Source organism: Aulostomus chinensis, chromosome 12, assembly GCF_037954235.1.
Source record: "Aulostomus chinensis isolate RoL2024-O1b breed Wild chromosome 12, RoL_Achi_v1.0, whole genome shotgun sequence".
Classification (NCBI taxonomy): Eukaryota; Metazoa; Chordata; class Actinopteri; order Syngnathiformes; family Aulostomidae; genus Aulostomus; species Aulostomus chinensis.
In genome coordinates this window covers 14,205,604-14,232,603 of record NC_141331.1, presented here as the reverse complement: position 1 = coordinate 14,232,603, position 27,000 = coordinate 14,205,604, and the positions used below count along the sequence as shown (strand labels likewise).

At 43.9% G+C, this 27,000-nt stretch overlaps 2 long non-coding RNA genes across 4 annotated transcripts in view; one reads left to right on the top strand and one right to left on the bottom strand.

Annotated features, from left to right (window-relative positions):
- Window positions 1-27,000, bottom strand: part of LOC147252155 (uncharacterized) — a 47,616-nt gene that overhangs the window by 17,252 nt on the left and 3,364 nt on the right. For both annotated transcript variants that reach the window (XR_015118729.1, XR_015118730.1), the window contains exon 2: window positions 26,691-26,780. This is a non-coding gene — a long non-coding RNA (uncharacterized LOC147252155). The remainder of the gene's footprint in view (window positions 1-26,690; window positions 26,781-27,000) is intronic.
- On the top strand, window positions 1,157-27,000 carry LOC147252156 (uncharacterized). Of its 2 annotated transcripts, XR_015118727.1 has the most exons (4): window positions 1,157-1,357; window positions 5,382-5,476; window positions 23,411-23,490; window positions 26,475-27,000. It is a non-coding gene; the product is annotated as an uncharacterized LOC147252156 (long non-coding RNA). The 2 variants fall into 2 exon arrangements; XR_015118728.1 differs by lacking the exon at window positions 23,411-23,490.

Here is a 27,000-nt window from a genome sequence, read left to right as displayed (position 1 = left end):
CATCACAGGCCTCTAAAAACATCACAGGGGGGTCCGGGGGGGGACAGGGGGGTGAGGTCTCCCATTGAAACCAATGGTGGCAAAATTATATCTGAAATTGCTCCGTTTTATTATTCTTTCTTTATTCCGCGAACTCTTTAACGCTTAATTTGACCCCCTGAACATGCATGAAATTCGCTGAATTTTTGCAGACACGTCCGGTCCGGCGAAAAATTTGATATTCTAAAAAAAATTTACACGCAAAACTCAACAGCGCCACCTAGCAAGCCAAAAACACGTTTACGTCAATAACTTCCCCGAGGAATGTCCCACAGACATGGGACCAACACCGGTGGATTCGTCTCATCAAGACGAAAAATTCGTACACTCTGACCCCTAACCTAACTTCAACAGGACGTCCACAATTTGGACACAAAAGTCCAATTTTTCACCATCGCACCCTCCGAACAAAATCTATCTCCTCCTAAACCGTAAATGGTATCGCTTCCAAACTTTCACACATTACTCTCCCGACTTTGCTGATTAAAAGTTCAGTAAGAATAATATACTACGCGCTCGGTTTGGATTTTATAAGCCGTCAAAGTTACGACAAAAATTCACGTTATAATGGAAGTCTATGGGGAGAGCGTGTCCTCTCATTGTACATACTCTCGAACAAATGCTTGTCACGTCTACACTGAAACTCTCACAGCTTAACAAAACACACCACTGGATTCCTCAGAAAAATCTCTACAAATATATGGAATTATATTCCACTTCCAAGCAACAAATGCAGAGTTATTTACTTTTCACACACTAAAAATGTACACTTTTTAGCTGCTCTCCACTCAGGCACAGATGGCAGAGATTTGTTTACTGTAGTCATGGAAACCACAATTGAAGGGTCTCTGCCCTCATGTACATACTCTCAAACAAACACTTGTAGCTTCTAAACTAAAACACTCACACCTTCAAAAAGCACACCATTGAATTCCTGAGAAAAAACTCTACGCACTGATGTCTTTACATTCCACTTTTGACCAACATATGCAGAGTTATGACTGTGTTTGTCAGTTAAACTGCCAAATCCTCCTCTGCTCTCCACTCTGACACAGATGGCAGAGAGCGAGCAGAGAAGGGAGGGGCTCTCAAACCCTCGCAACAAGGCTCTGTGAAGTCTCAGCTCTCTCCTCAATGGTCAGATCTGACAGCTCTCTGCCAATCAGTTGCTGTGCTGCAATGCACTTCATGACGTGTCCTCATGCCACCTCTCTGCCAATCAGTTGCTGTGCCACTCTGTACTCCCTGACGTCTCCTCATAGGAGCTCATAAAAGCCGACTGCTGCGTCGCCATTTTCTCCTGCTCGTCCGACCGGAGGTAAGTGCTGCTTTCTCGTTTGCATGATTTCTTGTTACTTATGGCCCTGTTTCAAATGCTCATTAGGGCCTGAGCCAGTCCCTGGCGAAGACCCTATTATGTTTCGAAGTCACACTCGCCACTTCAAAAGTAAATTTGACCCCCTAAACATGCATGAAAACTCACCAAATTTGGTAAGCACATCGGGTGCGGCAAAAAATTCGATAATTAAAAAAAAAAAAGGCGCTCTACTCAATAGCGCCACCTACATACACAAAAAACCACGCCACAGACTGTAGGAATGTCCTACAGACATGGGACAAACACCATTGAACTCGTCTCATCAAGACGGATAAATCATACACTCACACCCCTGACCTAACTGTAACAGGATGTCCACAATTTGGACACGAATGTCTAATTTTGGACAATTTTGCGCCCCGAACAAAATCTATCTCCTCCTAAACCGTAAATGCCAGGGCTTCCAAACTTTCACACATTACTCTCCCAACTGTGCTGATTAAAAGTTGTTCAAGGTTAATATACTACGCGCTCGGTTTGGATTTTATGAGCCGTCAAAGTGGGGGAGATACTTTTCGCCTTACAATGGAAGTCTAGGGGGAGAGCGTGTCCTCTCAGGGTACATACTCTCAAACAAATGCTTCTCATATCTACACCATACATCGCACAGCTTTTAAAAACACACCACTGTATTCCTGACAAAAATCCCTACAAAATATGGTATTTTGTGTGACTTTTGACCAACGTATGCCGACTTATTCAGCTTTTACACACTACATTTCTCTGAATCCTCCACTCTGCACTCCAGCACAGATCAGACACAGTGCAGCGGGGGAGGGGTTCTTAATGGGCCAGCTGGCAGCTCTGCTCTCAGCTCTGCTCTCAGCTCTGACAGAGATGGCAGAGATTTGTTTACTGTAGTCATGGAAACCACAATTGGCACTTCTCTGCCCTCATGTACATACTCTCAAACAAACACTTGTCGCTTCTAAATTAAAACACTCACACCTTCAGAAAACACACCATTGAATTCCTGAGAAAAAACTCTACGAACTGATGTCTTTACATTACACTTTTGACCAACATATGCAGAGTTATGACTGTGTTTGTCAGTAAAACTGCCAAATCCTCCTCTGCTCTCCACTCTGACAGAGATGGCAGAGAGCGAGCAGAGAAGGGAGGGGCTCTTAAAGGGCCGGCTCTCAGCTCTGCACTCACACTGTGCAGCGCACTGAGGCTCGTATCTCCTAAACTACAAGGCCTAGGGATTTGCCGATTACACCGTTGGATTCGGGCCGGTGTCAAGGACGCGGCCATAGGCCGCGCGGGGGCTCAGGCCCTAACAACGCTGCTTGCAGCTTTAATTAGGGCCTGAGCCAGTCCCTGGCGAAGACCCTATTATGTTTCGAAGTCACACTCGCCACTTCAAAAGTAAATTTGACCCCCTAAACATGCATGAAAACTCACCAAATTTGGTAAGCACATCGGGTGCGGCGAAAAATTCGATAATTTAAAAAAAAAGAGGCGCTCTACTCAATAGCGGCACCTACATACACAAAAAACCACGCCACAGCCTGTAGGAATGTCCTACAGACATGGGACAAACACCATTGAACTCGTCTCATCAAGACGGATAAATCATACACTCACACCCCTGACCTAACTGTAACAGGATGTCCACAATTTGGACACGAATGTCTAATTTTGGACAATTTTGCGCCCCGAACAAAATCTATCTCCTCCTAAACCGTAAATGCCAGGGCTTCCAAACTTTCACACATTACTCTCCCAACTGTGCTGATTGAAAGTTGTTCAAGGTTAATATACTACGCGCTTGGTTTGGATTTTATGAGCCGTCAAAGTGGGGGAGACACTTTTCGCCTTACAATGGAAGTCTATGGGGAGAGCGTGTCCTCTCAGGGTACATACTCTCGAACAAATGCTTCTCACGTCTATACCATACATCGCACAGCTTTTAAAAACACACCACTGTATTCCTGACAAAAATCCCTACAAAAATATGGTATTTTGTGTGACTTTTGACCAACGTATGCCGACTTATTCAGCTTTTACACACTACATTTCTCTGAATCCTCCACTCTCTCCACTCCAGCACAGATCAGACACAGTGCAGCGGGGGAGGGGTTCTTAAAGGGCCAGCTAGCAGCTCTGCTCTCAGCTCTGCTCTCCACTCTGACACAGATGGCAGAGAGCGAGCAGAGAAGGGAGGGGCTCTTAAATGGCCGGCTCTCAGCTCTGCTCTCACACTGTGCAGCGCACTGAGGCTCGTATCTCCTAAACTACAAGGCCTAGGGATTTGCCGATTACACCGTTGGATTCGGGCCGGTGTCAAGGACGCGGCCATAGGCCGCGCGGGGGCTCAGGCCCTAACAACGCTGCTTGCAGCTTTAATTAGGGCCTGAGCCAGAAGGTACTTCTGGGCGAAGACCCTATTATGTTTCGAAGTCAGAGAGACACGAAGTCAGCGCTAAAAGCAGTAAAAACACACACTTAGGAGCATCACAGGCCTCTAAAAACATCACAGGAGGGTCCGGGGGGGGACAGGGGGGTGAGGTCCCCCATTGAAACCAATGGTGGCAAAAATTATATCTGAAATTGCTGCGTTTTATTATTATTATTATTATTATTATTATTATTAGGGCCTGAGCCAGAAGGTACTTCTGGGCGAAGACCCTATTATGTTTCGAAGTCAGAGAGACACGAAGTCAGCGCTAAAAGCAGTAAAAACACACACTTAGGAGCATCACAGGCCTCTAAAAACATCACAGGGGGGTCCGGGGGGGGACAGGGGGGTGAGGTCTCCCATTGAAACCAATGGTGGCAAAATTATATCTGAAATTGCTCCGTTTTATTATTCTTTCTTTATTCCGCGAACTCTTTAACGCTTAATTTGACCCCCTGAACATGCATGAAATTCGCTGAATTTTTGCAGACACGTCCGGTCCGGCGAAAAATTTGATATTCTAAAAAAAATTTACACGCAAAACTCAACAGCGCCACCTAGCAAGCCAAAAACACGTTTACGTCAATAACTTCCCCGAGGAATGTCCCACAGACATGGGACCAACACCGGTGGATTCGTCTCATCAAGACGAAAAATTCGTACACTCTGACCCCTAACCTAACTTCAACAGGACGTCCACAATTTGGACACAAAAGTCCAATTTTTCACCATCGCACCCTCCGAACAAAATCTATCTCCTCCTAAACCGTAAATGGTATCGCTTCCAAACTTTCACACATTACTCTCCCGACTTTGCTGATTAAAAGTTCAGTAAGAATAATATACTACGCGCTCGGTTTGGATTTTATAAGCCGTCAAAGTTACGACAAAAATTCACGTTATAATGGAAGTCTATGGGGAGAGCGTGTCCTCTCATTGTACATACTCTCGAACAAATGCTTGTCACGTCTACACTGAAACTCTCACAGCTTAACAAAACACACCACTGGATTCCTCAGAAAAATCTCTACAAATATATGGAATTATATTCCACTTCCAAGCAACAAATGCAGAGTTATTTACTTTTCACACACTAAAAATGTACACTTTTTAGCTGCTCTCCACTCAGGCACAGATGGCAGAGATTTGTTTACTGTAGTCATGGAAACCACAATTGAAGGGTCTCTGCCCTCATGTACATACTCTCAAACAAACACTTGTAGCTTCTAAACTAAAACACTCACACCTTCAAAAAGCACACCATTGAATTCCTGAGAAAAAACTCTACGCACTGATGTCTTTACATTCCACTTTTGACCAACATATGCAGAGTTATGACTGTGTTTGTCAGTTAAACTGCCAAATCCTCCTCTGCTCTCCACTCTGACACAGATGGCAGAGAGCGAGCAGAGAAGGGAGGGGCTCTCAAACCCTCGCAACAAGGCTCTGTGAAGTCTCAGCTCTCTCCTCAATGGTCAGATCTGACAGCTCTCTGCCAATCAGTTGCTGTGCTGCAATGCACTTCATGACGTGTCCTCATGCCACCTCTCTGCCAATCAGTTGCTGTGCCACTCTGTACTCCCTGACGTCTCCTCATAGGAGCTCATAAAAGCCGACTGCTGCGTCGCCATTTTCTCCTGCTCGTCCGACCGGAGGTAAGTGCTGCTTTCTCGTTTGCATGATTTCTTGTTACTTATGGCCCTGTTTCAAATGCTCATTAGGGCCTGAGCCAGTCCCTGGCGAAGACCCTATTATGTTTCGAAGTCACACTCGCCACTTCAAAAGTAAATTTGACCCCCTAAACATGCATGAAAACTCACCAAATTTGGTAAGCACATCGGGTGCGGCAAAAAATTCGATAATTAAAAAAAAAAAAGGCGCTCTACTCAATAGCGCCACCTACATACACAAAAAACCACGCCACAGACTGTAGGAATGTCCTACAGACATGGGACAAACACCATTGAACTCGTCTCATCAAGACGGATAAATCATACACTCACACCCCTGACCTAACTGTAACAGGATGTCCACAATTTGGACACGAATGTCTAATTTTGGACAATTTTGCGCCCCGAACAAAATCTATCTCCTCCTAAACCGTAAATGCCAGGGCTTCCAAACTTTCACACATTACTCTCCCAACTGTGCTGATTAAAAGTTGTTCAAGGTTAATATACTACGCGCTCGGTTTGGATTTTATGAGCCGTCAAAGTGGGGGAGATACTTTTCGCCTTACAATGGAAGTCTAGGGGGAGAGCGTGTCCTCTCAGGGTACATACTCTCAAACAAATGCTTCTCATATCTACACCATACATCGCACAGCTTTTAAAAACACACCACTGTATTCCTGACAAAAATCCCTACAAAATATGGTATTTTGTGTGACTTTTGACCAACGTATGCCGACTTATTCAGCTTTTACACACTACATTTCTCTGAATCCTCCACTCTGCACTCCAGCACAGATCAGACACAGTGCAGCGGGGGAGGGGTTCTTAATGGGCCAGCTGGCAGCTCTGCTCTCAGCTCTGCTCTCAGCTCTGACAGAGATGGCAGAGATTTGTTTACTGTAGTCATGGAAACCACAATTGGCACTTCTCTGCCCTCATGTACATACTCTCAAACAAACACTTGTCGCTTCTAAATTAAAACACTCACACCTTCAGAAAACACACCATTGAATTCCTGAGAAAAAACTCTACGAACTGATGTCTTTACATTACACTTTTGACCAACATATGCAGAGTTATGACTGTGTTTGTCAGTAAAACTGCCAAATCCTCCTCTGCTCTCCACTCTGACAGAGATGGCAGAGAGCGAGCAGAGAAGGGAGGGGCTCTTAAAGGGCCGGCTCTCAGCTCTGCACTCACACTGTGCAGCGCACTGAGGCTCGTATCTCCTAAACTACAAGGCCTAGGGATTTGCCGATTACACCGTTGGATTCGGGCCGGTGTCAAGGACGCGGCCATAGGCCGCGCGGGGGCTCAGGCCCTAACAACGCTGCTTGCAGCTTTAATTAGGGCCTGAGCCAGTCCCTGGCGAAGACCCTATTATGTTTCGAAGTCACACTCGCCACTTCAAAAGTAAATTTGACCCCCTAAACATGCATGAAAACTCACCAAATTTGGTAAGCACATCGGGTGCGGCGAAAAATTCGATAATTTAAAAAAAAAGAGGCGCTCTACTCAATAGCGGCACCTACATACACAAAAAACCACGCCACAGCCTGTAGGAATGTCCTACAGACATGGGACAAACACCATTGAACTCGTCTCATCAAGACGGATAAATCATACACTCACACCCCTGACCTAACTGTAACAGGATGTCCACAATTTGGACACGAATGTCTAATTTTGGACAATTTTGCGCCCCGAACAAAATCTATCTCCTCCTAAACCGTAAATGCCAGGGCTTCCAAACTTTCACACATTACTCTCCCAACTGTGCTCTTCAAAAATCTTTAAAGGCTAATATACTACGCGCTCGGTTTGGATTTTATGAGCCGTCAAAGTGGGGGAGACACTTTTCGCCTTACAATGGAAGTCTATGGGGAGAGCGTGTCCTCTCAGGGTACATACTCTCAAACAAATGCTTCTCACATCTACACCATACATTCCACAGCTTTTACAAACACACCACTGTATTCCTGACAAAAATCCCTACAAAAATATGGTATTTTGTGTGACTTTTGACCAACGTATGCCGAGTTATTCAGCTTTTACACACTACATTTCTCTGAATCCTCCACTCTCTCCACTCCAGCACAGATCAGACACAGTGCAGCGGGGGAGGGGTTCTTAAAGGGCCAGCTCTCAACTCTGCTCTCACACTGTGCAGCGAACTGAGGCTCGTATCTCCTAAACTACAAGGCCTAGGGATTTGGCGATTACACCGTTGGATTCGGGCCGGTGTCAAGGACGCGGCCGTAGGCCGCGCGGGGGCTCAGGCCCTAACAACGCTGCTTGCAGCTTTAATTAGGGCCTGAGCCAGAAGGTACTTCTGGGCGAAGACCCTATTATGTTTCGAAGTCAGAGAGACACGAAGTCAGCGCTAAAAGCAGTAAAAACACACACTTAGGAGCATCACAGGCCTCTAAAAACATCACAGGGGGGTCCGGGGGGGGGACGGGGGGTGAGGTCCCCCATTGAAACCAATGGTGGCAAAAATTTTATCTGAAATTGTAACGTTTTATTAGGGCCTGAGCCAGAAGGTACTTCTGGCGAAGACCCTATTATGTTTGCTCGGCAGAGCAACACATTAACAGCACTAAAAACACTAAAAACACACACTAAACAGTGTCCCAGGCCCCCCCAACACCCATGAGGCAACTGGGTCAGACGGCCCGGAGCCAGTTTTCACATACACACCCATTCAAAACCTGGTATTATACTGTTCTTGCTCTCAATGAGTGCGCGCTATATGCGCATAATGCGCATAACGCGCATAATCTAATTTGACCCCCTGAACATGCATGAAATTCGCTGAATTTTGGCACAATCGTTCGGTATGTCTCAACATTCACTAATCAAAAACAAAAACGCCACAAAAGTCTATAGCGCCACCTAGGGAGCCACACAAAAAAAAGATAATTTTTTTTAATTTCGCGCGCTATAACTCCTCACACAAAACTCCCACAGACATGGGACCAACACCGTTGGACTCGTCTCATCAAGACGAACAATTCTTACACTCTGACCCCTCACCTATCTCCAACAGCATGTCCACAAATTGGACAAAACTGTCAAAATCAGGACTTTTTTTACTCCCCGAACAAAATCTATCTCCTCCTAAACCGTAAATGCCAGGGCTTCCAAACTTTCACACATTACTCTCCCAACTGTGCTGATTAAAAGTTCAGTAAGAATAATATACTACACGCTCGGTTCCCATTTTATAAGCCCTCAAAGTCGGGGAGACACGTTTCACGCTTACAATGGAAGTCAATGGGGAGGCCGTGTCCTCTCATGGTACATACTCTCGAACAAATGCTTCTCACGTCTATACCATACATCGCACAGCTTTTAAAAACATATCACTGTATTCCTGACAAAAATCCCTACAAAAATGTGGTATTTTGTGTTACTTTCCACCAACGTAGGCCGAGTTATTCAGCTTTTACACACTACATTTCTCTTAATCCTCCACTCTCTCCACTCTAGCACAGATCAAAGAAAGTGCAGCGGGGGAGGGGTTCTTAATGGGCCAGCTGGCAGCTCTGCTCTCAGCTCTGACAGAGATGGCAGAGATTTGTTTACTGTAGTCATGGAAACCACAATTGGAGCTTCTCTGCCCTCATGTACATACTCTCAAACAAACACTTGTAGCTTCTAAACTAAAACACTCACACCTTCAGAAAACACACCATTGAATTCCTGACAAAAAACTCTACAAACTGATGTCTTTACATTACACTTTTGACCAACATATGCAGAGTTATGACTGTGTTTGTCAGTAAAACTGCCAAATCCTCCTCTGCTCTCCACTCTGACAGAGATGGCAGAGAGCGAGCAGAGAAGGGAGGGGCTCTTAAAGGGCCGGCTCTCAGCTCTGCAGTCACACTGTGCAGCGAACTGAGGCTCGTATCTCCTAAACTACAAGGCCTAGGGATTTGCCGATTACACCGTTGGATTCGGGCCGGTGTCAAGGACGCGGCCGTAGGCCGCGCGGGGGCTCAGGCCCTAACAACGCTGCTTGCAGCTTTAATTATTAGGGCCTGAGCCAGAAGGTACTTCTGGGCGAAGACCCTATTATGTTTCGAAGTCAGAGAGACACGAAGTCAGCGCTAAAAGCAGTAAAAACACACACTTAGGAGCATCACAGGCCTCTAAAAACATCACAGGAGGGTCCGGGGGGGGACCGGGGGGTGAGGTCCCCCATTGAAACCAATGGTGGCAAAAATTTTATCTGAAATTGTAACGTTTTATTATTATTAGGGCCTGAGCCAGAAGGTACTTCTGGGCGAAGACCCTATTATGTTTCGAAGTCAGAGAGACACGAAGTCAGCGCTAAAAGCAGTAAAAATACACACTTAGGAGCATCACAGGCCTCTAAAAACATCACAGGGGGGTCCGGGGGGGGACGGGGGGTGAGGTCCCCCATTGAAACCAATGGTGGCAAAAATTATATCTGAAATTGCTCCGTTTTATTAGGGCCTGAGCCAGAAGGTACTTCTGGCGAAGACCCTATTATGTTTGCTCGGCAGAGCAACACATTAGCAGCACTAAAAACACTAAAAACACACACTAAACAGTGTCCCAGGCCCCCCCAACACCCATGAGGCAACTGGGTCAGACGGCCCGGAGCCAGTTTTCACATACACACCCATTCAAAACCTGGTATTATACTGTTCTTGCTCTCAATGAGTGCGCGCTATATGCGCATAATGCGCATAACGCGCATAATCTAATTTGACCCCCTGAACATGCATGAAATTCGCTGAATTTCGGCACAATCGTTCGGTATGTCTCAACATTCACTAATCAAAAACAAAAACGCCACAAAAGTCTATAGCGCCACCTAGGGAGCCACACAAAAAAAAGATAATTTTTTTTTATTTCGCGCGCTATAACTCCTCACACAAAACTCCCACAGACATGGGACCAACACCGTTGGACTCGTCTCATCAAGACGAACAATTCTTACACTCTGACCCCTCACCTATCTCCAACAGAATGTCCACAAATTGGACAAAACTGTCAAAATCAGGACTTTTTTTACTCCCCGAACAAAATCTATCTCCTCCTAAACCGTAAATGCCAGGGCTTCCAAACTTTCACACATTACTCTCCCAACTGTGCTGATTAAAAGTTCAGTAAGAATAATATACTACGCGTTCGGTTCGGATTTTATAAGCCCTCAAAGTGGGGGAGACACGTTTCACGCTTACAATGGAAGTCAATGGGGAGGCCGTGTCCTCTCATGGTACATACTCTCGAACAAATGCTTCTCACGTCTATACCATACATCGCACAGCTTTTAAAAACATATCACTGTATTCCTGACAAAAATCCCTACAAAAATATGGTATTTTGTGTTACTTTCCACCAACGTAGGCAGAGTTATTCAGCTTTTACACACTACATTTCTCTTAATCCTCCACTCTCTCCACTCTAGCACAGATCAAAGAAAGTGCAGCGGGGGAGGGGTTCTTAATGGGCCAGCTGGCAGCTCTGCTCTCAGCTCTGCTCTCAGCTCTGACAGAGATGGCAGAGATTTGTTTACTGTAGTCATGGAAACCACAATTGGCACTTCTCTGCCCTCATGTACATACTCTCAAACAAACACTTGTAGCTTCTAAACTAAAACACTCACACCTTCAGAAAACACACCATTGAATTCCTGAGAAAAAACTCTACGAACTGATTTCTTTACATTACACTTTTGACCAACATATGCAGAGTTATGACTGTGTTTGTCAGTAAAACTGCCAAATCCTCCTCTGCTCTCCACTCTGACAGAGATGGCAGAGAGCGAGCAGAGAAGGGAGGGGCTCTTAAAGGGCCGGCTCTCAGCTCTGCACTCACACTGTGCAGCGCACTGAGGCTCGTATCTTCTAAACTACAAGGCCTAGGGATTTGCCGATTACACCGTTGGATTCGGGCCGGTGTCAAGGACGCGGCCGTAGGCCGCGCGGGGGCTCAGGCCCTAACAACGCTGCTTGCAGCTTTAATTATTCTTTCTTTCTTCTCCCGCCACTTTGACGCTTAATATGACCCCCTGAACATGCATGAAATTCGCTGAAATTTGGTACGCACGTCGGTTCTGGCGAAAAATTCGATATTTAAAAAAAAAAAATTGCAATAACTCTATAGCGCCACCTAGGGAGGCAAAAAACCAATTCTAAAAAATTGGACCGCTATAACTTCTTGCACGAATGTCCCACACACACGGGACCAACACCGTTGCACTCGTCTCATCAAGACAAAAAATTCATACACTCTGACCTCTGACCTATCTACAACAGAATGTCCACAAATTGGACACAACTGTCCAAAAACCAACTTTTTTTACTCCCCAAACAAAATCTATCTCCTCCTAAACCGTAAATGGCATCGCTTCCAAACTTTCACACATTACTCTCCCAACTGTGCTGATTAAAAGTTGCGTAAGAATTATATACTACGCGCTCGGTTTGGATTTTATAAGCCGTCAAAGTCAGGGAGACACGTTTTACGTTATAATGGAAGCCAATGGGGAGGCCGTGTCCTATTATGGTACAAACTCTCGAACAAACGCTTCTCACGTCCACACTGAAAGTCACACAGCTTAACAAAACACACCAATGGATTCCTCAGAAAAATCCCTACACAAACATGGTATTATATTGCAGTTTGAAGCAACAAATGCTGAGTTATTTGACTTTCACACACTAAAAATGTGCATTTCTCAGCTGCTCTCCACTCTAGCACAGATGGCAGAGATTTGTTTACTGTAGTCATGGAAACCAGAATTGGAGCTTCTCTGCCCTCATGTACATACTCTCAAACAAACACTTGTAGCTTCTAAACTAAAACACTCACACCTTCAGAAAACACACCATTGAATTCCTGACAAAAAACCCTACGCACTGATGTCTTTACATTCAACTTTTGACCAACATATGCTGAGTTATGACTGTATTTGTCAGTAAAACTGCCAAATCATCCTCTGCTCTCCACTCTGACACAGATGGCAGAGAGCGAGCAGAGAAGGGAGGGGCTCTTAAAGGGCCGGCTCTCAGCTCTGCAGTCACACTGTGCAGCGCACTGAGGCTCGTATCTCCTAAACTACAAGGCCTAGGGATTTGCCGATTACACCGTTGGATTCGGGCCGGCGATCCGGCCGCGGTTAGGCGGGGGCTCAGGCCCTAACAACGCTGCTTGCAGCTTTAATTAGGGCCTGAGCCAGAAGGTACTTCTGGCGAAGACCCTATTATGTTTGCTCGGCAGAGCAACACATTAACAGCACTAAAAACACTAAAAACACACACTAAACAGTGTCCCAGGCCCCCCCAACACCCATGAGGCAACTGGGTCAGACGGCCCGGAGCCAGTTTTCACATACACACCCATTCAAAACCTGGTATTATACTGTTCTTGCTCTCAATGAGTGCGCGCTATATGCGCATAATGCGCATAACGCGCATAATCTAATTTGACCCCCTGAACATGCATGAAATTCGCTGAATTTTGGCACAATCGTTCGGTATGTCTCAACATTCACTAATCAAAAACAAAAACGCCACAAAAGTCTATAGCGCCACCTAGGGAGCCACACAAAAAAAAGATAATTTTTTTTAATTTCGCGCGCTATAACTCCTCACACAAAACTCCCACAGACATGGGACCAACACCGTTGGACTCGTCTCATCAAGACGAACAATTCTTACACTCTGACCCCTCACCTATCTCCAACAGCATGTCCACAAATTGGACAAAACTGTCAAAATCAGGACTTTTTTTACTCCCCGAACAAAATCTATCTCCTCCTAAACCGTAAATGCCAGGGCTTCCAAACTTTCACACATTACTCTCCCAACTGTGCTGATTAAAAGTTCAGTAAGAATAATATACTACACGCTCGGTTCCCATTTTATAAGCCCTCAAAGTCGGGGAGACACGTTTCACGCTTACAATGGAAGTCAATGGGGAGGCCGTGTCCTCTCATGGTACATACTCTCGAACAAATGCTTCTCACGTCTATACCATACATCGCACAGCTTTTAAAAACATATCACTGTATTCCTGACAAAAATCCCTACAAAAATGTGGTATTTTGTGTTACTTTCCACCAACGTAGGCCGAGTTATTCAGCTTTTACACACTACATTTCTCTTAATCCTCCACTCTCTCCACTCTAGCACAGATCAAAGAAAGTGCAGCGGGGGAGGGGTTCTTAATGGGCCAGCTGGCAGCTCTGCTCTCAGCTCTGACAGAGATGGCAGAGATTTGTTTACTGTAGTCATGGAAACCACAATTGGAGCTTCTCTGCCCTCATGTACATACTCTCAAACAAACACTTGTAGCTTCTAAACTAAAACACTCACACCTTCAGAAAACACACCATTGAATTCCTGACAAAAAACTCTACAAACTGATGTCTTTACATTACACTTTTGACCAACATATGCAGAGTTATGACTGTGTTTGTCAGTAAAACTGCCAAATCCTCCTCTGCTCTCCACTCTGACAGAGATGGCAGAGAGCGAGCAGAGAAGGGAGGGGCTCTTAAAGGGCCGGCTCTCAGCTCTGCAGTCACACTGTGCAGCGAACTGAGGCTCGTATCTCCTAAACTACAAGGCCTAGGGATTTGCCGATTACACCGTTGGATTCGGGCCGGTGTCAAGGACGCGGCCGTAGGCCGCGCGGGGGCTCAGGCCCTAACAACGCTGCTTGCAGCTTTAATTATACTTTCTTTTTTCCGCGTACTTTTAAATCCTTAATTTGACCCCCTGAACATGCATGAAATTCGCTGAAATTTTGCACACACGTCCGGTCTGGCGAAAAATTTTATATTTTAAAAAAAAATTTCGCAAAAACTCAATAGCGCCACCTAGGGAGCAAAAAAACTCGAAAAAACTTTGGAGCGCTATAACTGCTTGCACGAATGTCCCACAGACATGGGACCAACACCGTTGCACTCGTCTCATCAAGACAAAAATTTCATACGCTCTGACCTCTCACCTATCTACAACACAATGTCCACAAATTGGACAAAACTGTCAAAATGAGGACTTTTGCTCCTCCCCGAACAAAATCTATCTCCTCCTAAACCGTAAATGGCATCGCTTCCAAACTTTCACACATTACTCACCCAACTGTGCTGATTAAAAGTTCAGTAAGAATAATATACTACTCGCTCGGTTTGGATTTTATAAGCCGTCAAAGTCGGGGAGACACGTTTTACGTTACAATGGAAGTCAATGGGGAGGCCGTGTCCTCTCATGGTACATACTTTCAAACAAACGCTTCTCACATCTACACTGAACCTCACACAGCTTCACAAAACACACACTGGATTCCTCAGAAAAATCTCTACAAAAATATGGAATTATATTCCACTTCCAAGCAACAAATGCAGAGTTATTTGCTTTTCACACACTAAAAATGTGCATTTTTTAGCTGCTCTCCACTCAGGCACAGATAGCAGAGATTTGTTTACTGTAGTCATGGAAACCACAATTGCAGCTTCTCTGCCCTCATGTACATACTCTCAAACAAACACTTGTAGCTTCTAAACTAAAACACTCACACATTCAGAAAACACACCATTGAATTCCTGAGAAAAAACTCTACGCACTGATGTCTTTACATTCCACTTTTGACCAACATATGCTGAGTTATGACTGTGTTTCACAGTTAAACTGCCAAATCCTCCTCTGCTCTCCACTCTGACACAGACAGCAGAGAGCGAGCAGAGAAGGGAGGGGCTCTTAAAGGGCCGGCTCTCAGCTCTGCACTCACACTGTGCAGCGCACTGAGGCTCGTATCTCCTAAACTACAAGGCCTAGGGATTTGCCGATTACACCGTTGGATTCGGGCCGGTGTCAAGGACGCGGCCGTAGGCCGCGCGGGGGCTCAGGCCCTAACAACGCTGCTTGCAGCTTTAATTATTATTCTTTCTTTCTTCCGCCGCCACTTTAACGCTTAATTTGACCCCCTGAACATGCATGAAATTCGCTGAAATTTTGCACACACGTCCGGTCTGGCGAAAAATTTTATATTTAAAAAAAAAATTTCGCAAAAACTCAATAGCGCCACCTAGGGAGCAAAAAAACTCGCAAAAACTTTGGAGACCTATAACTGCTTGCACGAATGTCCCACACACACGGGACCATCACCGTTGCACTCGTCTCATCAAGACGAAAAATTCATACGCTCTGACCTCTCACCTATCTACAACACAATGTCCACAAATTGGACAAAACTGTCAAAATGAGGACTTTTGCTCCTCCCCGAACAAAATCTATCTCCTCCTAAACCGTAAATGGCATCGCTTCCAGACTTTCACACATTACTCTCCCAACTGTGCTGATTAAAAGTTCAGTAAGAATAATATACTACGCGCTCGGTTTGGATTTTATAAGCCGTCAAAGTCGGGGAGACACGTTTTACGTTACAATGGAAGTCAATGGGGAGGCCGTGTCCTCTCATGGTACATACTTTCAAACAAACGCTTCTCACATCTACACTGAAACTCACACACCTTCACAAAACACACAATGGATTCCTCAGAAAAATCTCTACAAAAATATGGAATTATATTCCACTTCCAAGCAACAAATGCAGAGTTATTTGCTTTTCACACACTAAAAATGTGCATTTTTTAGCTGCTCTCCACTCTAGCACAGATGGCAGAGATTTGTTTACTGTAGTCATGGAAACCACAATTGGAGCTTCTCTGCCCTCATGTACATACTCTCAAACAAACACTTGTAGCTTCTAAACTAAAACACTCACACCTTCAAAAAGCACACCATTGAATTCCTGACAAAAAACTCTACGCACTGATGTCTTTACATTCCACTTTTGACCCACATATGCTGAGTTATGACTGGTTTTCACAGTAAAACTGCCAAATCCTCCTCTGCTCTCCACTCTGACACAGATGGCAGAGAGCGAGCAGAGAAGGGAGGGGCTCTTAAAGGGCCAGCTCTCAGCTCTGCACTCGCACTGTGCAGCGAACTGAGGCTCGTATCTCCTAAACTACAAGGCCTAGGGATTTGCCGATTACACCGTTGGATTCGGGCCGGCGATCCGGCCGCGGTTAGGCGGGGGCTCAGGCCCTAACAACGCTGCTTGCAGCTTTAATTTATTTCATTCTTGTTTACATTATGGTTTGACAGAGGTAACCTCAGCAGAGATATGCACTCCAGATTCTGTCACTGCAATTGCATCACTACCACATGAAGTCACAAAACTTGACACAGGTGAGATACAGAGGACGCAAGGCTGCAGCACGCGGGAGAGTAGGAAGTGCTTGCTGCACCTCCATGGAAACAAGTAGACAAGCAGGCTCCAGTCTTGAAGAAGATTGGTCACCAAAGGGGGCGGGGCAGGGCCATTATATATGTTGTAAAATAAAATTAATGGGAAAATGTCGACGGAGAACCAGCCCAGCATCAAAGCCACAGCCAACCAGTCTGGTTGTGCTTTTCTGATAAGCAGAAAACCTTGTTTGATATCCTTTTCCTTCAAATCAATGTAATCTCCTATTAAACCACCAGTACTGAAAGTAGCTGCTTTATTGAATTTATAAATGAAATAAAGTACATCTTAATTAAATTGACATCAACTGTACACCATGCAATAACAGATGCAGGTTTGGGTAGCAGTGTTTTAATAATGCACGGAGAACTTTGAAGTTTGTTCCATATCGCAATAAAGCCTTGTACTTTTGTTCTTTGCCAGAATGAACACCTGGCTCTTTGCTTGTTGCTATATAATCAAGAAAAAAATGCCTGCAGCTGTGCTATAGTTGCATTTGTAAATAAATAATATCTTCTACTAGCTGCAAATGCATTTGATTGCCGAGATTGATTCGATGTTTTATTGGATGTGTCTCCTTCCTCTTCTCTCAGCTGTGAAAAGATGTAATTTTCCTTTCTCACACCTCTCAATCAAGAAAATAATTACACAACAGAATGATGAAAAAACTAAATGAGTGCTATCAGTACTACCAATAAAATGGGGAAACGGACTAGACAGCTGTTGTCTAAAACAAAACTACTGTGTTGGTAGAAAGTTAAAACATGATAAATGGCTCTTTGGTAGATTTATCATGTCAATGTCCACTGAAGCTAAAGGAGAAAGAACGTCAGTAAGGGAACAGCCAGGGTAATGCAGAGCCATAATATATTTCTCCAATGGAAAAATGCAATTTAAAATGAAAATGACACCCAATTTATCAGCCCACATTATGAAGGGGATGCAAAGAAAACATCCAAACCAAATGGAAATGCAATAAATTCCACATAAAATTTTAGAAGTCATGTTTTTGTGTACACATCTGTACCTGCAGAAATGGAAACATGAAACCTAAATAATGCTTTTGTCTTTCTGCTGGTGAAGAGATTATATTCAGATCGATTTTTACTCATAGAATCTTGGAAAATGTGATTCTTCAAAAAGAGAAAATATTAACTGCATGGATTCAATGTAACAAATGCTTATATGGTTTTTTTTTAAATAAAAATAACTATTCAACAGCTGTATTTTAGTTGTGTGCGACAGGTAGCAGCTCAGTTATGATGATATGGAATTTAGCACTGCTCAGCCGATACAAGGATGCAGATGCATTCATTTGTCAATTAGCGGAGTACTGCACCGCTGAATGATGCAGCATTGCAGCACTGTTAAAGGGTGGCTCGAGAGGTAACGTGGCCATCTAGTAATCACTGGGTGGCTGTTTCAATGTATCCTTCAGCAAAATACCAAACCCTCACGAGCCTGTTGGGGCTATGGCATCTTCTGTCATCAGCATATGAGAGTGTGTGAATAACTGTGCGTGAAAGGGGGAATGATGCAACATGCAAAGCGCTTGGAAAGGCAATTCTCAAAGAGTCATCAGACATGGCCGACTGGTTCTGAGACTGGGTTAAGTAAAGCCTTTAAACTCTTCATATGTAACAGTACTACTGTTACTCCTGTTACCAAGGCAGTGAGCCATAAAATTCATCATTTCATCTTGTATCCTTAAAATGTAGAATTTGCGTGTGAATCTTTGTGTGACTATTTTTTGTCCCACAAGTCCTCACAAATAGGTGTCTTGAGCTTAAGAAGACATTTTTTATTCCCTCCTGCATCACTTTTTTGTGTGTCCAGAATGCCGAAAGAGCCAGCTACATATATTCAGCTAGAAGCTAGTCTTGCTGCGTGACCGCCGACGACAAATAACAGTTAACTGACCAAAAACTGTTTACAAACTCTTCATCTCATCCACATCTTTGTCCAGCTGTATGCTCAGTAATCCACAAACACTTTGATTTCAGCTAAAAACAAATTAAACTCGTCTTAGCTCAAATCAAAGTGGGTTTTTTTGGGGGGGGGATTACTGAGCATTCAGCTGGATAAAGAAACAGTGGATTTTACTAGATGATGGGCTGAAGAGTTTGTACATACACAGTTTTGGAAAGTTTTGCTGCTTTATGCTGTTGGGTGAGAAGTAGCTTCACGCTAAATATTGGTGGCTGCTCATTTTCTTTATTCACATGTCAGCATGCCATCATGGCACTCCATTTGTTGGTTTAAATTCTTGAACTTAGAAATTTGCTGGTTCTGCTGTTTTACTTATATTTTGATATAAGTGTGTGTTTTTCATAGCACATACGATGAGTAATGGTGGCCCTTGTGAAAGGCATTATGTGTCTCACACAGCATGCTTTGTGTGCATAGTGCAGAGGCAGCGCTCTGAGTACTCTCCATTTATAGCATGATTTTGCACTCCCTCCTCACAGGAGGGGAAGAGCTGATTGCAGTGTTCTCCCTGTCTTTTTCAATAAGGCCAGCACTGTCACCTTCCCTTTCGCTCAAACTCATGTGTGGAGTGACTGTCAACCCGCCAAGGCCCATTCATTCCAGCACACACCACATCCCAACTCCCTGTGCTCCATCTGCACAGCTAAGCCCCAGCTCACTCTAGGTTCACAGTCACGTTCCACAGCTTTGAACTTGAAATTAGCTCATCTCCAGTCTCTACCCTACAGCCCCCCTCCCATATTCTTGTCCCATCTCTCCTCCCTATCCCTTCCCTCCAGCTCGACTTGGGGCTACATGATAACACACCACTTTCCACTTTCCCCCAGAGCACCCCAAACTGTGAGCATATTCACTCCATCATAACAGCACTGTAGCTAAACTGCTGTCACACCGAGTTTGCCATGCTAATGTGGCTCTAGGCGCCACTACCCTGTCCTCAAAATACTGAGATGTAGGTGTGTGGAAGCGGTGTGTGTGTGTGTGTGTGTGTGTATGTGGGGGGGGGGGGGTTGTTTGGAAAAGGTGTAAGGCACAACACACAATGAGGGAGTAAATGTATTGTATGGCATCACAGTGACTCAATTTCCCATAATCCTCCACACTCTCCCGAATCTTTTCCTGTGACTAAAAATAGTGCTAATCGAAAAAAGACAACAATAGTTTATCATTCCGCTGTGCTTATTTCTGACTAAAGTTTCCTCATCAGCTGAGCACACACTGCTAACTGAGAATGCAGTAAACAAGTTATCTAGCAGCTGCAACCTAACAGCAGCGTAAAGCTAACACCTAGCTTGTCGTTCCACAGAGAGGACAACAGTGCATGGCATACTGGGGCACGACATTTACGTGGCTCTCTCATCTTATATTTCTCCATATTAACACTTTGAGGGATGAGAGAGGGGCATCTAAGACATCTGATAATATTAAAAAAAAAGCTGTTTGGACCAAAGACCTCCTTGTTTATATCAACATAAAATTTGGACAGAAAAACCCCTGACCAAATGTGGTTAGCTGTGTGTACCTGGCAACCAGTAGAATACATTAGCGCAGCAGGAGTGAGTGAGACGCCTACTGACCTTGGAGGTGTAAATGTCATCCATTGTACCTCCAATGTATAAAAGATAAACTTAGATTTTTTTAAAAATTATTCTAGTTAATGATTTATTCTATGTATTTAAAATTAAATAAGGGGGCAGCATGGCTCAGAGGTAGAGAGGCCATCTAGCAACCAAAGGGTCGCTGGTTCGATCCTCACTTCCCCAGTGACCCTGTTGAAGTATCCTTGAGCAAGATACTGAACCCCGAATTGCTGCTGATGGCCCTGCAACAAACTGGCGACCTGTCCAGAGTGAACCCCGCTTCTTGTCCAATGGCAGCATGTCAACTGGGATAGGCTTACCTTACCAGTATGCCCAGTATGTACTGACAGAAAAAAAGGGGATTGGTGTGTTGACCTCAGCCAATAGCAAGGAACCCTTACAGGTCCAAACGTCCTTAAACACGCTCCCTTTATTTAGCCACTCATTGACTTCATACACCAAGACTGCGATTGTGCTACCATCTCAGCACGGCTCACACCTACAGTATTCTCTGCTACAGCTACAGCAAGAGGTCCACGGAAACTAGCAATTACTTCCCCCTAGCAACATTTTTGCAGTAACTCTTCAGTAAAATCGTTGCAACACCAAAGAGAGCAATCAGCAAATTACCATTACCACAGCTTTTCAGATTATAGGCTTCCATTTCTACCAAACACATGTGGGACACATGAAACAACCCCTGTTTACTGTACCTTTTGATGGCTTATAAAATCATCAATAAGTTACGGCTTTGTATCTCAAAAAAGTGTGGCGAAAACAATCATGTGCTTTTTGGGTGATTCAAAATAAGCTATTCATGATAAGAGCACACCGCCGAATGCTACTTACACATAATAACACAAATTTAACCACAACCTTTATCACATTTGTTTAATGCTTTTTTTCCCGTCTTCTTTCTCATTATCTTCTCTTTCCATGGCTACTCCCAATCTCCTTTTTTTTACTCCACTATTACAATTCACTCTCTTTTCCTGTTTATTGTTAGTCACAAACCATTTAACCAATCAGTTCATTTTCATCGCCTACTAAAGCCACTCCCAAACCAATCACATTATCTCTGCAATTATCGTTCAGTGGATTGCAGTAATTCTCAAGGCCACAGCTAACAACATTCAGGACCTTGAATTCTTCAGCATATGTTCAAAAACATCCTCTCGCCCACGTTAGCTTCTCTGCATCCCCCAAATAATGCTTCACTGACTGTGTTTATGCTAACAGCAGATTTATAATCTCTGGTTTGTTCCCTCTTGTGGACATGTACATCTAGATAACATGCGGTTTATCTTCCTACATGTTGCACTAGTGGCCACAAGTCGAGGCTCTCCCACTTCACGTAGGCCATCTGTGTGCCTGCATGATACTCAAGCGACCCAGAGAACAACCAGAAGCAGGTCAGGAGTGAAATTTACCATCAGGTTGTTGGTGGGATGGAAAGTAGATGATTCTTAATTCATGTTAGTGATGAATAACTGATTGACTCCAACGCTGGGGGCGAGGCTCAAAGGCACGGGGCATATGGGGAATGAGGAGGGGCACAGATGCTCCTTAGGGCCAGAGGGCTGATAGGCAAATGTAAGAGGGGCACAGAGAGGAAGCACTGGGGTAAGCAGGAGAGGCAAAGATGGGATTGGAGGCAAAGGCAAGGAGAGAGGAGAGATATCTCTGCCTCTAAAAGCCAACAGTGGTCCCACTGTGCTGATCTAACCCCCCTAACTAAGCCCCCGAACCCAAAGTGTCTGGCGTGCCAATCCAACGCCAGAGCCTGAAGAGATGCTGCTTTACTAGCTCAGTCTGCCTCTGAGCTTTAGGCCACGTCCTTCTCTGACCTCCAACTAACAGAGGGAAAACTTCTGCATCTGTGAAACTAAGCATCTGCCTTATAATACCTTTACACATGCAACCAACATCCACACGTACACCTTCTGCAGAGCAACACCCTGGAGCTTTGAGAGGTTCTCAGCTCCATCTACTGGTTGCATTGTGAATGAGTTGCTCCACCGTGGCTGAGGTGAAGTACTTCTGCTGCTTCAAATCATTTTCCCCAACATCTTTGCCAAGCCTCTTCCCATTCACCCTTCCTGGATGCTATCGATGATGATTAGACCCAGTTTGCCAGTGCAGCAGTTTGGCAGCATTCACCTTATACCAAAAGGGGGGTGGGGGCAAGATTAGTTGTGATCCACGATGCAGTGACATTTTACAAGGTCATGCTTGCTTTAAAAATATGAAACAAAATTATACACCATTAAAAGATTATAGCTCATATATATGTGACACAAATCAATAAGTTATTTGAATAAATCCACTATTATTCTGAGAAATCTGCGCTGGCCTCTTCATATTTAACTCATGACAATTTTATATCAAATCCTACATGTTTGATAGAAGTACTGTCTTTAAAGGAGAACTCCAAGAGGACGTTAAGCAATTATTAACTTATTTGATGTTCCAAATGCATATCACTCGTATCTCTTGAAGCTGCTATCTCACTTATTCCGACTACACTCTGTAGATGTTGCACTATTTGTAGTTCGGTTCTGCTGGCAGCGTGTTTTTCCTATTCTTATCAGCGCCGACAGCAGAACAGCAGAATAATAAAAAAACCTATTGTGCAGCTACTTGTAAAATTCTCCTCCCAACAGCAAGCGCTAGCAGAATATTTCCTGAGATTAAGTTTTTAGTTGGCGTGGGGGGGGGGGGGGTATTGCACGGCACCCCCACATTTCAGCGTTTCAGATAACATTCACTGAATATTTACACAGGTAAAGTGAGGACTAAGATAACTGCCTCAGCACAGCAGTCATGCGTCAATATATGCCAACAAAGGTCCTCCCATCTTGGTCCTATTACGGTGGAGGAAAAAAAAGACATCAATTTGTTATCAATGGAAACAGCTGCTCAGAACTAATTGTAAAATGGTAATATGCTGAGAGGACCTGCAGAGAACAGTGACAAGACAAATCTTTCTCTTAGGAGCATCTTTTTAGAAAACATAACGTGGTTCCCACCCGTCTCTATCTCCAACCAGATCAGAAAATGAATTGCTGCTGTATAAAGGATTCCCCTCCTTCCTCCTACGCTTCCCTTCATTAAAGAACAAAGTGCATGGTGGGTATTCTGCATGAGCACGGGGCAACAAAGCTCTAATAATGTTGTTCACGCCAATAATTTTTCATCATAGCTAAATCTTAGTTAATTTGTGTGCAAATGTTGGTCCCTGTTTATATTTTCTGATGAAGAGAACATGATGTGCTGGTGAAACTGAGATTACCGTGATAGTTGTACGCACACACACACACACACACACACACACACACACACACACGTAGTTACAGAGGGAGGCAGTGAGGGGCTAATAGCTTCTCTAAGGATGAGATCCAACCTAATTTGCACCATGCAAATTCCCAGTGGTGACTACAAGACCACCATATTAATGTTTCGTGAGAGTATATGGTCTCATGAAAAAATGAACAGTATATATGGCTCTCAAGGACAGACAGAAATAGACAATATGTTTGGGGAGATATAGACACAGAGAGAGAGAGAGAGAGAGAGAGAGAAGAGGGAAAAACAAAAATCTCTTTGATATCCAAAGTGTGACGTTCAGTACCCGTCGAAAAAAAAAATGCCCAAATTATTCTTTAGGTGATTTATTCATGACCCCTGGGACATCCTGGCTTCCCCTCTTGCTGCTTTGCTCCTCGTCAAACTCAATCTCACTCTTCTTCCTCTCTTGCATTCCCCTCATTCTTTTCCCATTTTATCATTCTGCTGTATCTTGAGTCGCTGCACTCATGCATTCATTTTATATATAGTAGTTAAGTATTGGAGCTGAGTACGAGGATTAGCATGTACATTTTTTATGATTATTTCTTATTAATGATTGATAGAAAAAAGTATCCGTCTTAGCGATTACTTACGGGTTTTTTTCTTATCTTAATAAATGATTTATTTCTGTTACGCTACACAAGGACAATCAGTTTAAATGATTTAAATCTATGTTCGTTGACTTAATTAGATATCACATTCATTTTTACTTAACCTTTGGAATGCAAATGAGAAGATATCGACTGAAAACAGGTCAATCTTTAGGTAACCTCTTTGTTGTAAGTTACAAAAGAAACATATTACATTCACCACCTCCATTTTTTTTTTTTTGCACGGTAACAGCTTATTTAAAGTAGACCGTCATAATTTGATTGTGTTTATCTGATCTCGAGTCGCTGCCGTTTTTAGCTCAGACTATGAGCTATAACATTTTAAGAGATTTAAGATGCAACCTCTGGAGAAATAAATCATCTTGAACAACAACGGATTTGCGACTGCATGACATGATAGATGGGATTTATCTTGGGAAGCGATATCTTGTGACCGTGTTTCCACTGACTAGTTATCAAACGAAAACACTCAGGGTGTCATATCTGCATCTTTATGCAAATGTGATAAAGGTCTTGCAGTCTAGTAGCCCACCCTTAAATCAGAGCAGAGCAAGGTCTTCAAATACGCATGCTTAAAAATTCAATAGAGACTGTTAATGTCATGCAGATTAGACTGTTAATTTGTTCTTTCTTTGCTCAGTTTCGTCCTTCTCATCTTGAGAAAACTTTATGGATGCACACAAAAGATTTCTTTGTCACAGATTTTGAGCACAAATGTGTTCAAATCCGTGTTCGTGAGCACTTTTGCCACCTTTGCAGAGAAAATGCATGCACTTGACAGGCGTGGCACACGTTACGCAGGGGCAATTTTGACCTGCTCGCAGTAAATGGCTCTCTAAAATGTGCATTTGTATCTTGGAAAAAAAGACTACTGCCCTTTCAAATCGGGCTGCAGGAGTGCTTTTGGCATTGTATGCTGTTGAAAGTTCGTCCACTCCTCTTCAATGGTGCGCCTGAGTTACTGGATATTGGCAGGAACTGGAACGCTACAGTGTTGTACACCTCAGTCCAGAGAATCCAAAACAGTCGCTAAGGTTGACGCGTCTGGTAAGAATGCAGGCAACAACTGGAACCCCCTGTCGATACCGCGGGGCACTCTGTTCACAACGCTGACCTCAGCAAAATGCTCACCCACACCATTCCATAAACATTGTCTGCCAAAAGCTAAACTGGAATTCATCCATGAAGAAACTCTTCTCTAAAGTGCAGGACACTTTGGGAGGTTAGCATAGAACTTTTGGTTTGACTAATATGGTTCCGGATGTTTACATGGTGTGTTGTGTAATTTTAGGTTGCAGCGAATGAACACGCTAGGAAGCTGGATTTCAACTTGATGCACACGCTAAGTTCAACACATACGCATGGTCAGGCTGTGGTAGATTGTGGAGCCACAACCATTGTAGTCGGTTCATTTTTAGCTCAGCTCAAAGTGTCTGTGTAGTATTGATCATATGGCTGAATTACTCTAGAGCAGGGGTCTCAAACTGATCCAGTAAAGGGCCGTGTGGCCGCAGGTTTTGATTCCAACCAAGCAAAAGCAACACCTGATTCTACTTAAATCAATTAAGCTGTTTCCACACAGCTCATTTGTTGGATCAGGTGTTGCTTTTGTTTGGTTGGAATGAAACCCTGCGGCCACACGGCCCTTTACTGGATCAGTTTGACACCCCTGCTCTAGGCAATGAATTTGAGAGTTTGTATATGGAGGTTTTGTATAGTTTTGCTGTTGTAAATCTCTGGTCTCAATTAGGTCCAAGCAAAAAGTTATGAGGCTACCACTTTTCAAATTCTGGATTCACCAAAAAGTCATGCAGGAGGGATAAAACATCATCATGTATTTCAAACATTTAATGAAGAGTAATTGATTGACCAATGCTAATTTTTTGGATAAAGTATCGCTCTAATGCTTCGTTAGCATTTACTGTTCAGGATCCTTAAGTGTGGTAGCATGGGGGAACCTCAGATGTCGAAACAGGACAGGTGCAGGTCTGTGTCCTCAAATCGGGGAACGGAATGATAAAGTTTGGGTGGAAAAAAAACAACAACTTTGTTCTTCTCCCAGAATTTGAGAAATTAGATTACAGACAGTCAAACTTTCATCGCGTTTAACAACACAGGTGTTCATTTTGCAACTTCTCTGTTCTTCCTCTCCAGGGTCACATAACACAACACAAGCAGCAAGTTCCTGTTTGACAGGAGCATCACCCAGAATTCCCTTCTCACCTTGTTCTGTGCCTCTACGTCCCTTCACTGATGTGCATGTTGAAGCAAAAATATGTCTGTGTCACTGAGCTACCAGCTGTGTGGATGGCCCCGAGCTCTTTAACATTGTCACTTCTGCAGTTAACAACAATCACTCTCATCACTTACCATAATTAGAGAGGAGACAAAATGTCGTGTCACTCGGCCCACACTGTCGAGCCGCCGCTGTCCTCAGCATCTCCGCCCTTTGTCCCGTTTCTAGGAGAAAATGTGTTCGTCGAAAAGATTATGCAGTAAAACCGATGAACGAGCTTTATTTGTTTTTACCGTTTTTATCCGCTGTGCTTGTTTGATTGCTTTTATTCTGCTTGCTTGCTTTTAATGTTTCTGTGATTTGTTTATTGTGCTTTTTACTGTGTACCCTTTAAAGCACTTTGAGTTTCCTTGAGTATGAAATGCGCTACTCAAATAAATGTGC